Source organism: Solanum stenotomum, chromosome 6 (genome assembly GCF_019186545.1).
Source record: "Solanum stenotomum isolate F172 chromosome 6, ASM1918654v1, whole genome shotgun sequence".
NCBI lineage: Eukaryota > Viridiplantae > Streptophyta > Magnoliopsida > Solanales > Solanaceae > Solanum > Solanum stenotomum.
Genome location: NC_064287.1, coordinates 39,717,891 through 39,733,568, shown reverse-complemented (window position 1 = coordinate 39,733,568; position 15,678 = coordinate 39,717,891). Strand labels below are relative to the sequence as shown.

Below are 15,678 nucleotides of genomic sequence, written 5' to 3'. Positions count from 1 at the left end.
TGATCTTTTTCACTACAAAAAAAGTTTTGCTTTTTGATATGTAGAAACAAGAGAGAAATGAAGCGGAATAATTGAACTGTTGTGTGTGTATGTGAATTCCTAAAGCAATCTGGCTTTGGTATTTATAGCCCACAGGAGTTATAATCCAGCCAATGAGAAGACAATCACGAGGATTGAACTTGTACGCCGTTGGATGAAAGAGCAAATCAACGATGGATAAAGATGTTGACATATTTTAATCAATTTCAAGGATTATAATAAGTTTATTTCGAAAAATAGAGGATTATGATGTGTTTGTTTCCAAAGTAAATAAGCATTATGATGTGTTTGTTACCAAAAAAAAAAAAGGACTATGATGTCTTTAATATGCTGCCAAAAAAGAAGAAGACAGAAGGGATTATGATGAGTGAGTTGCTCAAACAAGAGGGGGGCAAGTTTATTCTTTAATATTTGGCTCTAATAGCCATTTGAACATATTTGAAGTTTTACAACTTATTAAGACTAATTTGTATAATGAAAGGAGATAACATATTTTAAATGACTAATTTATTATCAGCTCAACAAGCCTTAGAATAACAGTAGCCCTCATTTTAAAGCAATAATAGGTTATAGTTATTTTTTTTAAAAAATATTGTGTATTGTCTATATAAAATATAAAGTTTTCATATGATAGGATATAATTTTTGAAGTTTAACGAATCTACAATACTATACGACTCAAGAAAGATTAAAAGAATTGACTCTAACAAAGTTTCATGAAAACATAAAATAAAATTTAATGCCTCCATTTGAATTTGGCTTTAGGTCAATGTATGAGCAACCCTTCTTATTTCTATGGATTGAGCAATGAAAATATACACTGGAAATCATAATTTAAATTGCAAGTGTCTAATATATATTTCACGTGTTCATGGTGTTCAATTGGAACACACAATAGTTCAAGTGTCAAAAAATAAAGTAACAACAAGTTTTAAGGAAGGGTCTAGTTAATAAGGTTTGCTTTGTTTTCTAACGTTATGTTATTGCCTATTAGCTAGGTATCGTGAGGATGAAAAAAAATGAAGTGCATGTTTGATCATATTTTTTTTTATCATTTTCACTATAAATCACTCACAAAAATTGAAAATAACTCTATTTCTTATTCATGTTAGACACAATTTCCAAGTTTTTAATATTGTTTTTAACTTGGAATTAAATACTATTTTTTAAAAAATTTGACCATTTTATATCTAATTGTCCACAGAAAAACAAGAACTAGAGAAGAAAGATTTCGAAACTTTACTTTCACAAAGAAATATTAAATGCAACACATGTCAATATATATTGAAGAAAATTTGTGTTTGATAATATGTGAAATAAATAAGTTGAATAATTAATACTCATCAATAACTCTATGTCACGACTCAAAATCAAGTCATGATGGTGCGCATTATAAGCCCTCATGTAGGCAAGCCAAAACCCTAACAAGATAAAAGCGGAAGACAAAAAATACTTTTAAAATGAAGGAACAGAAGCATAAATAAATATACAGAACATGGACATGGTATAGAATTGTAAATATGATAAACAATATAGAAAACAGGGCCGAAGGGGCCAAGAAACACAAACTAAACACAATAATCAATCTCCAGACCTGGTGTCACTAGTACATGAGCATCTACATATAGAAAGGTTGTATTTACAAGTCTGTCTAACTAAAAATATAAAAATATAGACAGGTTCAAAAGAAGGAAAAATAGCAAGACTCTGGACACGAAGAGCTCACCACAATCTGAATCTACAACGATCACGGGAGATCGACCGCTCTTTGAGAATGGCTCTTATTGAGAGCTGCATCAGAAAAAGATGCAGAAATCTAGTATGAGTACCAAAATAATGGGTACTCAGTAGGTAACATAGGTCGACCAAGGTAAAAAAGATCAAATATATATATAGAAGCATGACAGTTCTAAACATTACAATGGAAGTGTTTTAAGTTACGATAACTAACTATTGAGAAAGAGGGAAAACAACACAACATAGTGAGAAGGAAAACTCAAGTACAAGACAGTCATAACATACATACAACAACTCACACAAATAGGATGATGCGATGCAAGTGATGAATACAAGAAAGTAGAAACATGGAAGAATCCTTGAGCCACCCAGAATGATCCCTTAGACTCATCAACAATTGCAATGTAGTGAAATATTACTCGTATCTCAATCGACAGTCTTCCCAAAATGATACATCAAGTTGATCAGTGTAAAAGTGGCCCAATATGCATACAAATTCATAAACCAAGTATTTTATCATTTTATGTCATAAAAACTCTGAAAAAAGTTGTATTTTCCCATATAAACTCTTCTCTTAATTTAACCAGTGAACCTCCCCTTCACAACTCAACATATGGGGAAAACTTAGTGAAAACATTCCCATTCCTTAAATATAAAAGTCCCAAGGTTTTTCAAGAATAAACAAATCAAATGCGAGTACCAAATGCATGATATCATACCAAGATATCATCCACCCAATCAAAATCAACACATCAAATATCATTAGGGTAAAAACCGATGCAACACAAACGTACTAACCTGGAACTCCAACTAGTCCAAGCTCACAACCTTCGGCCCAACAATAAATAACATTAAAGAACTTAAAGGCTCAAAATATAACAACAAGCACACAATCATTCATAAATAAAGAAACCGCGGAAACCTAACTTTCATGCCACCTACAAGTATTTCTAAGGATACTAAATGACACCAAGATCAAGGATCAACCTAGACTAAAGTTTTCCGGCTAAAACCTAAGCTATGTAACCAAAACTGGCCATAAAAAGTCTAAGGATCATACAAACCTACGAACTAATCCTAAAGTTTACCTAACGATAGAAAAAACTCAATATATACATAAACTAGCCAAGACAAGTCTAAAAGGTGTTAAACCATAACCTACTTCGAGGCAAAAACTGCACCCGAACCTCTACTCCAGAACTTTTTCCTTCCATAGGGTCTCCAAACACTAACATGCTATCAAGAACATAAAATATAAGTCAATACAAGAGTAACGATACACATGAATTCATAATCATATTAAAAATATATCATCTCTTATAATTATAGAAAAACTTTTATTTACATTACTTTAGATTTACTCACTACAAGTATTTGATCATGAAGTTTCAAAATAAATTGAAATTGTATTTCAAATTGGGAAATAGTTAATAAAGCATTCTAAGAAAAACTTTCATTTACATTACTTTACATCTATCATGAAATTTCAAATTTGGGAAACAATTAATAAAGCTTGCTAAGAACACTTGACAGGCAAAAACTGAAACTATTATACACATGGGGAAATGAACATATCAGAATAAATAACAATAGAAAAAAATAAATAATATGATAAATAAAGCAAATTAAACAATAGGTAATATCAGATCCAAGTATGTTGAGTTCTTATTCTATGCCACATAAATATCAAATATAATTAAACTTGCAGAAAGGAAATCAACAGTTTTATACTATAGAATTATAAAATTTTCTATGAATACAAGGAGATTAATAATAGCAAACATCGCGATGCTAGCAATGTACTGATCAATCTAATCCTCCTCCTCCTGAGCAGCAGTAACAACAACGACCTTTGAAGTGTTACTCTTGTTGTTAGGCAGAAAAATGTTGTGAATTTTTGGATAACACCACCATTCAGAATGGTCACATCTCTAAGAAATTGATTGAGCTCTTTATCAAAACTAATAGCTAGCTGCATGTGCCTTGGAATGATCCGAGTCTTTTTGTCATTCCTCACTGCAATTCAAGCCAATTCAAGCACCTACAAACAATCACATATATGTAAAATTTAGTAATAACAAACCCTAGTAATTTGACATATCAAAAAAAGATAGAGAGAAGGAACTTGAGAAATTCACCTCAGTTGCAAGGTACTCAAGCAGAACAACAAGGAATACCAATGCTCCGACTCCAACATGTTTGGCATATTTCCCGACTTTGAGGAATTGGGAAATACGAGCCAATGGAAATTGGAGGCCAGCTTTGCTGCTACAAGATCTTCTTTTAGCATTTGAACGAAGATTTTTCCCTTTATCGGCCATTGATCTTTTTCACTACAAAAAAAGTTTTTCTTTTTGATCTATAGAAACAAGAGACAAATTAAACGGAAGAATATAACTGTTGTGTGTATATGATTTCCTAAAGCAATCTGGCTTTGGTATTTATAGCCCACAAGAGTTATAACCCAGCCAATGAGAAGACAATCACAAGGATTGAACTTGTACGCTATTGGATGAAAGAGCAAATCAACGGTGGATAAAGATGTTGACACATTTAATCAATTTCAAGGATTATAATAAGTTTATTTCCAAAGTAAATAAGGATTATGATGTGTTTGTTTCCAAAGTAAATAAGTATTATGATGTGTTTGTTACAAAAAAAAAGGGACTATGATGTCTTTAATATGTTGCCAAGAAAAAAAAGACAGAAGGGATTATGATGAGTTCATTGCTCAAACAAGAAGGGGACAATTTTATTCATTAATATTTGGCTTTAATAGCCATTTGAACATATTTGAAGTTTTACAACTTATTAAGACTAATTTGTATAATCAAAAGAGATAACATATTTTGAATGACTAATTTATTATCAGCTCAACAAGCCTAAAAATAACAGTAGCCCTCATTTTTGAAGCACTAATAGGTTATAGTTATTTTTTAAAAAAAATATTGTGTATTGTCTATATAAAATATAAAGTTTTCATATGAGAGGAAATAATTTTTGAAGTTTAATGAATCTAGAATACTATACGACTCAAGAAAGATTAAAGGATGGCGGAAGAGGAGAATGTGAATGAGAGAGTTCCTCCCCAAGATCCTCAAGACCCTTAATTTCCTAATGAAGAAGAGGCTATGACTAATGTGGATATAAGGGCGTCTGTCCAAACATTGACTCAACTCATGACAACTCCAACTCAAGCTGTGACCATTCAATCCCAAGCTATAACGGTCCAAGCCAAACGAGATGCGGGGCCCCGGGTAAACCCTAATGTGAGCACCATGGCCTCAAGGTTGAGAGACTTTACTAGAATGAACCCTCCTATGTTCTTTGGTTCTAAAGTGAATGAAGACCCACAAGAGTTTGTGGAAGAGGTCTACAAGATAGTGGATGCTATGAGGGTGACTTCTATTGTTAAAGCCGAACTAGCTGCATATCAATTGAAGGATGTGGCCCAAGTATGATATACTCAATTTAAGGAGAATAGGGCTGTAAGAGCGGGTCCCATAAGTTGGGAAATATTCAAGAAAGCATTCCTTGATGGTTCTTTCCGTGTGAGAAGAGGGAGGTCAAAGTTGAGGAGTTCATCAAAGTTCACCAAACAGGTATGAGTGTCCAAGAATACTCCTTGAAATTCACTAAGTTGTCCAAATATGTCCCCATCTTTGGTGTCTAATCCAAGGGATGAAATGAGTCGATTTGTGACAGGTGTGTCTGATTCCATTGAAGGAGAATGTCATGCGGCTATGTTCCATGATAATATGGACATCTCACGTATCATGGTGTATGCTCAACAAGTTGAGGAGAAAAGGCTTAGGAAGAAGAATAGAGAGGTAAAAAGGGCAAGGATCGATGATGGTAATTCTTCTAAGGGTAAGTTTGAGGGTCAGGGTGGACCAAGGTTCAAGAAGTGGTTTTCCAACAAAAGCTCCTCAAGTACTCCAAGGACCAACAAAGATAGGGTGTCTAACCCTAAGCCTGAAGGAGACAATAGGGGTGGATCTTCTATAGAGAGGCCTACTTGTGCCAAGTGCGGTAAGAAGCATGATGGGAAATGTCTTGCCGGTATAGGTGTGTGCTATGGATGTGGAAAAAGTGGGCATCAATTGAAAGATTGTCCAACCCGTATGGCTAAAGGGAGGGATGATAAGCAAACTCCTCCTAGTGGCTCAAATTCCGATGCTCCTAAGAATAATCGCTTCTATGCTCTTCAATCACGAGGTGACCAAGAGAGCTCCCCGGATTTGGTAACGGGTTCTTACAAGTCTTTTACATTGATGTTTATGCATTATTAAACCCCGGTGCAACTTTATCATTTGTTACACCTTTTGTGGCAATGAAATTTGATGTACTCCCCAAAACCCTAATATAGCCTTTTTTGGTTTGTACCCTGGTTGGTGACCCGGTTGTTGCTAGGAGTTGTCCTATTTCCTTGTCTCATAAAGTCACATTGGTTGATTTAGTAGAATTAGATATGTTGGACTTTGATGTCATCTTGGGGATGGATTGGTTGCATGCTTGTTTTGCGTCCATTGATTGTAGAACCCGGGTGGTCAAGTTTAAATTTCCTAATGAGCCTACTTTAGAATGGAAGGGGGGAATGTAACACCCCAAAATTTTTTTGAGCTAAGACTTGAACCATCCTTCATTGTGAGTAGGATTTTACCGAGAAATTAAAATTTCTTAAGTGTTAAGTTCACTAGATGTAGAACCTTGGGTTCAAAAAAGAACTAAATTGGAAATAGCAAAATTTGAAATTTTGCAAGTTATGCTTAAGTTATGAGTTTTGGGTCAACTTGACATGATCATAACTCCTAGCACAGGATGAGTTAGATGTGCCATAAGATACCGTAGGAAATACCTTTTTAATTATATTTCCAACGCTGCCGAGTTTTCTAAATTTCGAGGTCGGATGAGTGAGATATGACCTTTTGAAGTTAGGCTATCCAGTTAAGGAAAGTTAGCCGAAAATAGTAAGGGGTATTTTGGTATTTTCCTTACCAAATAAGATTTAATTCATTTTTAGTAAGGTTTTAAGGGTATAATCCTATTAGGTTCAGTTTTATAATCCTAAAATTAGTGTAGGGTATTAGTTGAGAGTTCACGAAGAGAAAAGAAGAGAAAATAGGAGAAAAGAGGAGAAAAGAGGAGATGATCAAAGCATTCGTTGAGAGTCATGCGTAATTTTGCGGATTTTCGCCACGGGTTTAATCCCTAAGAGGTATGTAAGTTTCCATAGTGTTGGGTTTGCTCACCCACATGGAAATCATTATTTTCAATGAAATTTCATTCTTGAAGTTGAAATATTAGAATTCTTGATGAGTTCTTGATAGGTGTTCTTGAAGTTTATTCTAAATCTTGTTGTGTTGGGGTTTTGATGACTTATTGAGATGGGATTTAGTGATTTGAGTAGAATAGAGTGTAATTATGTTAAATAATCGAATCCATGTGATTGGGGAAGAAACCGTTCGAATCTAGGCGAAATAGGGTGAGAAAACGAGCAAAGAAAGTCGTCGGCGTTTTTAGGGTTGGGGCCTGGCACCCCACGCCAGCCAGAGCGCCCCAAACACTCCTCTAAAGTTTAGGGGCTGGCACCCCACGCCACTCAGAGCGCCAAGGTCACCTGCCCCTACCCGTTCTTAATCGTTTCGTCCGTTTGAGTTCTTTCAAAGGGTACCTTTACTCCGCTTTGATTCTAAGCATTCTAAACTACGTCCAAACACCTAGAAACCATTCCTAACATGATCATAACATTGAATTCATAATTCAAATTCAAGGTAGAGTTAAGAGTTAAGTTTTGTGAATTCTTTCGAACATTCTAAGAAAGTCCCTTTGAGTCATTTTGTGGAGTCTTCTATAACTTCTAGTAACTTGTTTCAAGACTCGAGTAAGTGAGCATGAGAGTGAGGCGAATGTATTCATGAGTCTATTTTGTCATCATGAGATCTTTCATAGCATGAACCATAACTCTTGAATTCATAATTCGCATTCAAGAGAGACTTAAGAGTAGAGTTCAAGAAAGTTTTGAGTTCAATTATGAATGCTTGGAGATCCATAATCAATTTGAGTTAAATTTTGAGAAAGTAAGTATGAGAATGAGAAGAGTTGTATACATGAGTTCAATATGTTTTGTAGACCTACTAGTCAAGTCGTTCATGCCCATAAATTCTGCATGAACTCTAGAAGTTTAGTATATATGAGAGGAGTAATATCTTCATGTCCTAAGTCTTAAGTATTGAGTTTCTAACCCATTTGAGATTATATTCCTAATCATTGCACTATTACATGTTACCCATGAAGTCCTTGAGTTGGGTTATTCATGTTCATAATTCTGTATGAACCCTATTAGTTGAGCAATCTTGAGATGAAAAGTATCTTTGAGTCCTTGAGTTGAGTATTTCATGTTCATAATTCTGCATGAACCCTCTGAGTTGAGCATTCTTGAAGTGAGTAGTATCATTGAAGTTCTTTAGTTCCAAGTATTGAGTACTATCTATGGTTATTAAAAACCTTGCATTGAGTCATTCACACCCATAATTCGGTATGAACCATAATTTAAGAAGTCTTTTACAAACATTTTAACTTTGTTTTAAGACTTATGTTTTGAGTTAAGCAAAAGGTAAATAGTAAAGAGTAAAGTGTAAAGATTTGAGTTCATTTCTTCATAAAAGTATATCGGGACTATGCATTCCCAAAGAGTAAATGTTTTCATTTAAATGAGAATGGAAACTGAGATTTCAAACGAGCCTTTAGCTAGTTTTTTTAGTAAAGAGGAAACTATGATTTCCAAGAGGGATTTTAAGCTAAATTTTGAGTAATTATCTCAAACCAAAGAAAGAGTTTTGTTTTTGCAAATATATTAGCTAAGTATATTTTGGGAGTAGTATTGAGCACCGATATGGGTATGCGAGTTCAAATAACTTAAGTCTCCATAAACCATGTAGCCATCATGGGTAGTGAGTGATCATACTTTTTAGATGACTCCTTAAGATGCTTTTAGCATAGACTAGTGGATCCACTTAGTGATTTATGTTCTATACCCCCGGCAAGCTATAGGATAGTCCTTGGCAGCTTGAGGTAAAACGTTGTATCACCACTTAGGCTCATAGTGGTGGTTTTTGGTTAGAGAATCTCCCACAAAGTTATATTGTATTGTTATATACATACTGAGTTTTATTGTATTTTTCAATACATTGAGTTGTTATCTACATTCTTACATCTTTTCATATATATTGCATCTTTTACTATTGCATTATCCTTGAGTATTTCGAGTTAAGTATCTTATACTTAAGTACTTATGAGTTGAGTAAGTTTGAGTAGTTTTGAGTATCCTTGAGTATACCTCTGAGTTGAATATCTTATCATTGAGTTGAGTTATGTTTCTTTGAGTTGAGTGAGTTGAGAAGAGGTAAGTATGTTTCCTTTTTATCAAAGTTCAAGCTTATGTTTATGCTTTAGAATTCCTCTTACATGCTCGTACATTCCACGTACTGAGCCATTTGGCCTGCATCGTCTCATGATGTAGACATGGGTATTCAGGGTCATCAACAGGAGCTTCGTTGATACATCCAGAAGTTTGAGTTAGCTAAGGTGAGTGTCCTTGTTTTCAGAGGATTTCATTTACTTTACAGTTTAGTCAGGATGTCGTGGGTCTTGTCCCGACTTCCATCTTTAATAGTTAGAGGCTTCATAAATAGTCGATATAGTTGAGAAGTTTGTATCATTTATTTTGTTAAATGTTTAAAGACTTAAGTTGCCTATTCTATGGCGAGTTGAATATTATTTTTATATTTAGAGTTTTTCATTTGAGTTAAATTTTTGTATTTCTGTTTCATGAATTTTTATATAGTTTTTAAGCTTTTGTATGCTTGAGTTAGTCTTCCGCTTGTAGTCAGCCAAGATGAGGGTTTGCTTTGGGACCAACAATGGTTCTCGAGTGCCGACCACGTCCAAGGTGTATGCTTGGATCGTGAAAAACTTGGTATCAGAGCATAGATTTCAAGTGTCCTAGGGTGTCTATGAAGCCGTGTCAAGTAGGATCTTCTTTATGGTTGTGAGGGCCCCACTTCTATAAATGAAGGACTATAGACATTTAAGAAAAGTTCCCATTCTTTCATATTCTTAATCGTGCAATAGAGCTATGTCATAGAGATTTATTCATAGTTGTGCATTCCTCAGATTCGTTCAACTATCCATCATACTAGATATGGTTGAATAGAAAAGTCAGTCCTTTGTCGGTGAGTTTTTTGTAGCAAAAATCTTGAGGAAGTCATGAGACTCCAGAAGAGCTTAAGTTAGTAAGTGTTCAGTTTCATAGAAATACACTTATATTATATGGATCGTGTGTTTGAGCTGAGAGTGAGTTGTACTCTTTTCCCTAAGCCTTGTTTCAGTTGAGATCCTTTTTAAGAAGTATGTTTAGAGCCTGGGTAAGATTTTCACCTGAAAAGGTAGCATGAGTTACGAGATCATGAGCAGTAGTAGTGAAATAGCCCAGAGTCAGAGGAAAGTATGCAGAGGTTTAGTGATTTAAGAAAGGGAGATAGTGTTTTAAAGAGCTATATTACTATAGTCATGCACCTAGTAAGTTATTCATGAAGAGTTTTCCCTTATGGGTAGACTAAGAAGTGATGAGTTGTGAGGATTGCACCATAGAAGATAGAGTGTGTTTTAGTTAGAAAGGAGTTTGCGATGAACTGTCATTGTGAAGGTAATGACCAAGTGTATGTGTTGAATAGAAGCACAGAGTATTCATGAAGGGATAGATATAAACTAGGCTTATGATATGTTTGAGAGGGTCATGATGTACAGAAGATTATAGAACTGATTAAGTAATGAGGTATAGTATAGTAGGCGAGCAATCGTATTGATATTCAGTTTTAGTAATAAACATTAAGCTTGAATTTGAGATGAGTATCATGATCAAAAGAATGGCAGCATGAGGGTGCTGATTTTAGTCATGAGGTTTGATCTAGAAGACTTGAGGAATTGAGATGTTAGCTGGAATAGATATTAGTGGTACAAGTGGGAGACCCTAACCTTTAGATAAGGGTAGTGAAGTGTGACTAAGTCACAAGAGTAATCAGAGCATTAAGAGGTATATCGAGAGGGTATGTAAGCAGAAGAGGTTAAGGGAAACACCTTAGAAAGAGTTATTAGTACCGCTTATAGAAAGTTTGGTAGGCATGAGATAAACTTCTCCCAAGTGTTAGATTAAAAGAAGAGGTAGACCATTTACAGATGATGGAATATGTCCATAGTTTTCAAGTGTTAGCTTTAGACCTAAGGGGGAGATGTCAAGATGAGAAATCAAGTCAAGTGTTCGAGGATAAAATAGTAATAAGTTCCAAAGAGTATGAGAGATATCTTTTCAGAGGTCTTTTCAGTAATGAAGTGATGTTAGAAAGAGAAGGTTAATGATCCTATCGTGATGATGGTGGTGTGATAGTTCCATCTAAGGTTGTAAATAAGGAGGAAGATTAGATTGAGGTTTTACTATGAGAAATATTTAAATGAGAGCCCTTAGTTGTCTCTGAAGGAGTTTGTTAGTAGGAGTCAATGGAGTTGCTAGAGTACTGAGATTGAATGTGGTGGTAAAGAGTAATGGTCTTGGGATGAGATTCCCTATAGAGAGGTATATAACCTGAACCTAAGGATTTGGGTTAAGCTTGAATATAGTGAGAGCGTACAATTAGCCTCAGACCTTAGTAAGAGTAACCCGTTCCATACCTAGTTCAATCGTCATTCGAGAATGAATGATCCCAAGAGGGAGATATTCTAACACCCTAGAAATTTTTTGAGCTATGACTTGAACCATCCTTCGTTGTGAGTATGATTTTACCGAGAAATTAAAATTTACTAAGTGTTAATTTGACTAGATGTAGCACCTTGAGTTTGAAAAAGAATTAAATTGAAAATAGCAAAATTTGAAATTTTGCAAGTTATGCTTAAGTTATGAGTTTTGGGTCAACTTGAAATGATCATAACTACTATCACATGATGAGTTAGATGTTCTACAAGATACCGTAGGAAAGAAATTTGAATTATTTTTCCAACGCCGCCGAGTTTGCTAAGTTTCGAGGTCGGTTGAGTGAGATATGGCCTTTTGAAGTTAGGCTGTCCAATTACGGAAAGTTAGCCGAAAATAGTAAGGGGTATTTTGGTCTTTTCCTGACCAAATCAGATTTAATTCATTTTTAGTGAGGTTTTAAGGGTCTAATCCTATTGGGTTCAATTTTATGATCCTAAAATTAGCCTAGGGTATTAGTTGAGAGTTTATGAAGAGAAAAAAAAGAGAAAAGAGGAGATGATCAAAGTGTTCGTCGAGAGTCTTGCATTTTGTTGCGGATTTTAGGCATGGGTTTGATCCCTAAGAGGTATGTAAGCTTCCGTAGTGTTGGGTTTGTTCACCCACACGCCAATCATATTATTTTCAGCGAAATTTCATTCTTGAAGTTGAAAGATTAGAGTTCTTCATAGGTGTTCTTGAAGTTCATTCTAAATCTTGTTGTGTTGGGGTTTTGATGATTTCTTGAGATGAAATTTAGTGAATCGAGTGTTTCTTTGAGTATATTAGAGTGGAATTATGTTAAGTAATCGAATCCAAGTGATTGGGAAAGAAACCGTTCGAATCTAGGTGAAATAGGGTGAGAAAACGAGCAAAGAAAGTCGTCGGCATTTTCTGGGTTGGGGCCTGGTTCCCCATGCCAGCCAGAGTGCCCCAAACACTCCTCTAAAGTTTAGGGGCTGGCGCCCCATGCCAGTCAGAGCGCCAGGGGTCGCCTGCCCCCACCCGTTCTTCATCGTTTCGTCCGTTTGAGTTCTTTCAAAGGGTACCTTTACTCCCCTTTGATTCTAAGCACTCTAAACTACTTCTAAACACCTAGAAATCATTCCTAACAAGATCTTAACCTTGAATTCATAATTCAAATTCAAGGTGGAGTTAAGAGTTAAGTTTTGAGAATTTTTTCGAACATTCTAAGAAAGTCCCTTTGAGTCATTTCATGGAGTCTTGTACAACTTCTAGTAACTTGTTTCATGACTCGAGTAAGTGAGCATGAGAGTGAGGAGAACATATCCATGAGTCTATTTTATCATCATGATATCTTTCATAGCATGAACCATAACTCTTGAATTCATAATTCACATTCAAGAGAGAGTAAAAAGTAGAGTTCAAGAAAGTTTTGAGTTCAATTGTGAATCCTTGGAGATCCATAATCGATTTGAGTTAAATTTTGAGAAAGTAAATATGAGAATGAGAATAGTTGTATACATGAGTTCCAAAATGTTATGTAGACTTACTAGTCAAGTCGTTCATGCCCATAAATTCCTCATGAACTCCAGAGGTTTAGTATATATGAGAGGAGTAATATCTTCTTGTCCTAAGTCTTAAGTATTGAGTTTCTAACCCATTTGAGATTATATTCCTAATAATTGGACTATTACATGTTACCCATGAAGTCCTTGAGTTGGGTTATTCATGTCCATTATTTTGTATGAACCCTATTAGTCGAGCAATCTTGAGATGAAAAGTATCTTTGAGTCCTTGAGTTGAGTAGTTCATGTTCATAATTCTGCATGAACCCTCTGAGTTGAGCATTCTTGAATTGAGTAGTATCATTGAAGTTATTGAGTTCCAAGTATTGAGTTCTACCTATTTTATGTCGAGTTGAATATTATATTTATATTTAGAGTTTTACCTTTGAGTTAAAGTTTAGTATTTCAGTTTCATGAATTTTTATATAGTTTTTAAGCTTTTGTATTCTTGAGTTAGTCTTCCGCTTGTAGTCAGCCAGGATGAGGGTTTTCTTGGGGACCAACAATGGTTCTCGAGTGCCAGCCACGTCCAGTGTGTATGCTAGGGTCGTGACAGGGAAATTCAATCCCTAGAGGTCATTTTATTTCATGTCTAAAAACTAGAAAAATGATCTCAAAGGGGTGCATGTATCACATTGTTAGGGTTATGGACATTGAGTTCGAGACTCATTCTTTGTAATCGGTCCCCGTAGTGAGATAGTATCCAGAAGTCTTCTCTGATGACTTGCCCGATATTCCTCCCAGACGGGAAATGGACTTTGACAGTGATCTTGTGTCGGATACACAATCTATATCCATTCCCCCTTATCAGATAACTCCGGCCGAATTGAAAGAATTGAAGGCACAACTCAAGGAGTTTCTTGACAAGGGTTTTATTCAACCAAGCATATCTCTATGTGGTGCTCCGGTATTGTTTGTGATGAAGAAATATGTGTCCCTTAGAACGTGTATGTATTACCGCCAATTGAATAAGGTCACTATAAAGAATAAGTATCCTCTCCCTAGAATGGACAATTTGTTTGATTAACTTTAAGGGGCTAACTATTTATCCAAAATAGATCTTCGTTCGGGTTACCATCAACTAAGGGTAAAAGGTTGTGGCATTTCGAAGACGGCCTTTAGGACCCGATACAGTCACTACGAATTTGTGGTTATGTCTTTTGGGTTAACAAATTCTTCGGCGATATTCATGGACCAAATGAATAGGGTGTTTAGACAATTTCTTAATTCGTTTGTGATTGTCTTTATCGATGATATTTTGATCTATTCAAGGAGTGAGGAGTGAACATAAGGATCGTTTGAGAATAGTATTGCAAGTCCTTAAAGACCACCAATTATATGCTAAGTTTAGTAAGTATGAGTTTTGGCTAAGGTCGGTTGCTTTGCTTGGTCATATTGTGTCGGGCATGGATATTGATGTTGATCCTAAGAAATCGGATGTAGTCAAGAGTTGGCCTAGACCTCTAACTTCTACCAATATTAGAAGCTTTTTGGGTTTGACCGGTTACTATAGGAGGTTTGTTGAAGGTTTTTCCACCATTGCTTCTCCATTGACGGCTTTGACTCAAAAGAAAGCTAAGTTTGTGGGGTCGAAGGCTTGTGAGAAAAGCTTGCAAGAATTGAAAGATAAATTGACGTCTACTCTGGTGTTGACCTTACCGGAGGGTACATATTGATTTGTGGTATATTGTGATGCTTCTCGAGTGGGTTTGGGATGTTTCCTTATTGAACGTGGTAAATTGATTGCGTATGCTTCAAGGCAACTCAAGGTCCATGAGAAGAATTATCCGACTCATGACCTTGAATTATCGGCGGTAGTGTTTGGTTTGAAAATATGGAGACATTATTTATACAGGGTCCATATAAATGTGTTTACCGACCACAAAAGTCTTCAATATGTGTTTAGCCAAAAAGACTTGAATCTCCGACAAAGAAAATGGTTAGAACTTTTGAAGGATTATGACATAAGTGTCCTTTACCACCCCAACAAAGCTAATATAGTTGCGGATACTCTAAGTAGATTGTCCATGGGTAGTGTGGCTTATGTAGGGGATGAAAGAAGGAATTGGTTTGGGATGTGCATAGATTGGCCTTATTAGGTGTCTAACTAGTGGATTCCACCTAGGGTGGATTCATGGTCCATCATAGTTCCTAATCGTCCTTTGTGTTTGATGTGAAGTCTAAGCAACACCTTTATCCTATATTGATGGAGTTAAAAGATTCGGTTCTCAACAAGTCCGTTGAGGCTTTTTCACAAGGGAGAGATGGGGTGCTTAGGTACCAAAGTAGATTATGTGTTCCGAATGTTGATGGCTTGAGAGGGGAAATTTTAGAAGAGGCTCATGGTTTGCGGTATTCTATTCATCCGGGAACCACCAACATGTACCGTGATCTACGGGATGTCTATTAGTGGAATGGCATGAAAAAGTATATAGCGGGTTTTGAAGCCAAATGTCCGAATTGTCAATAAGTTAAGGCCGAACACCTACAACCAAGAGGTTTGTTCCAAGATATAAATATTCTCACTTGGAAGTGGGAGGAGGTGAATATGGAATTTGCTGTGCCTCATACTCGAAGGCAACATGATTCT

General features: G+C 35.7%; 1 pseudogene; it reads right to left on the bottom strand.

Moving 5' to 3' along the window:
• Nucleotides 1-3,586: 3,586 nt before the first annotated feature.
• On the bottom strand, nucleotides 3,587-4,096 carry LOC125868737 (uncharacterized; annotated as a pseudogene).
• Between the last annotated feature and the right edge of the window lie 11,582 nt (nucleotides 4,097-15,678).